Consider the following 1,238-nt stretch of genomic DNA (forward strand, 5'->3'; position numbering starts at 1 on the left):
AAAGAAATACATAATTATTATAACTAATCAAATGCAGATTTATTAGAAGAAAAGGTTGTTTTTTCTTTCCCCACCTCCCCAAGGAAGTTAATATTTACCAGTTAGTATCTCGCCATACTTTTTCCTTTGCTTCTACAACAAAAATAAAGTTGATTTCCCCACACATCTTGGCCTCTCCACCCCTTTGTCTTTGTGTCTATTGTTTCTTCTACCTGGATGCCTTCCCACTTTCTCCTTATTAATTCTCAACCACTAATTCCTTAAAGAATTACCTTTTTGGAAGCCCCTTCCACATGTTCTATGACTCAAAGTGAATAAAATACTAGTAATTAATAGAGAAGGTGTAAGTCCTCAAATGAGAGAGGCTGTTCTTCTGACCAGCTTCATTCCACACAATTCCCTTCAGTAATCTTTACTCCCTTCACAGTTAAATAATATTCATGATTCCTTGAAAAGGTAAAAATTATCCTTTGTTCTTTGTGTGATGTCACCCGGGCCTTATAGAAAAAGACAGACCCATTTCTAGATGGGTTTATCAAGGATTCTGTTCCTTGTAATTCCCTCATTATCTTAATGTTTTAATACTGTCAACATTAAAATCAAATTTAAAAAAGAAAAGAGAATGTAGGATTGGCCCTGGCCGGTGTGGCTCAGCTGGTTGGGTGTCATCCCATACACTGCAAGGTTGCTGGTTCGATTCCCAGTCAGGGCACGTGCCCAGGTTGTGGCCCTGATCCCCAGTAGGGAGCATGCAGAAGGCAGCTGACCGATATTTGACCCTCACATCGATGTTTCTTCCTCTCCCTCTCCCTTTCTCTCTCTCTAAAAATCAATTTTTAAATCTTTTTTAAAAAAGTAGAATTGTAAGCATCACTCTAAACTATATGCTTTTGAAGGATTAAGCCTTTTGTCTTCTTGATCATTTAGTCCTCAGTGCCTAGCACCTAGTACCTGCTTAATAAATATTTATAGGGTAATTGAACTGCAGGAACCATATTTTGGCTTTTCTACTGTATCCTTGATGCTTTATTTCAGTGTTGAGTACTTCTTATTGATTCAATTCATTCTGCTATTTACCAACTATCTACTTTGTACAGCATACAAAGATTAATTGCAAATAGTCTCTACCCTCAAAGAACTTAGAGCAGTGGTTCTCAACCTTGTCTGCACATTAGAATCACCTGGGAATCTTTTTAAATCCTAATTTCTGGGCCTCATCCTCCGGAAATTCTGTTTCT

General features: G+C 37.6%; 1 protein-coding gene across 1 annotated transcript in view; it reads left to right on the top strand.

Annotated features, from left to right (window-relative positions):
* Positions 1 to 1,238, top strand: part of PATJ (PATJ, crumbs cell polarity complex component) — a 292,560-nt gene that overhangs the window by 206,421 nt on the left and 84,901 nt on the right.

This window comes from Myotis lucifugus, unplaced genomic scaffold (genome assembly GCF_000147115.1).
Source record: "Myotis lucifugus unplaced genomic scaffold, Myoluc2.0 scaffold_63, whole genome shotgun sequence".
Taxonomy (NCBI): Eukaryota; Metazoa; Chordata; class Mammalia; order Chiroptera; family Vespertilionidae; genus Myotis; species Myotis lucifugus.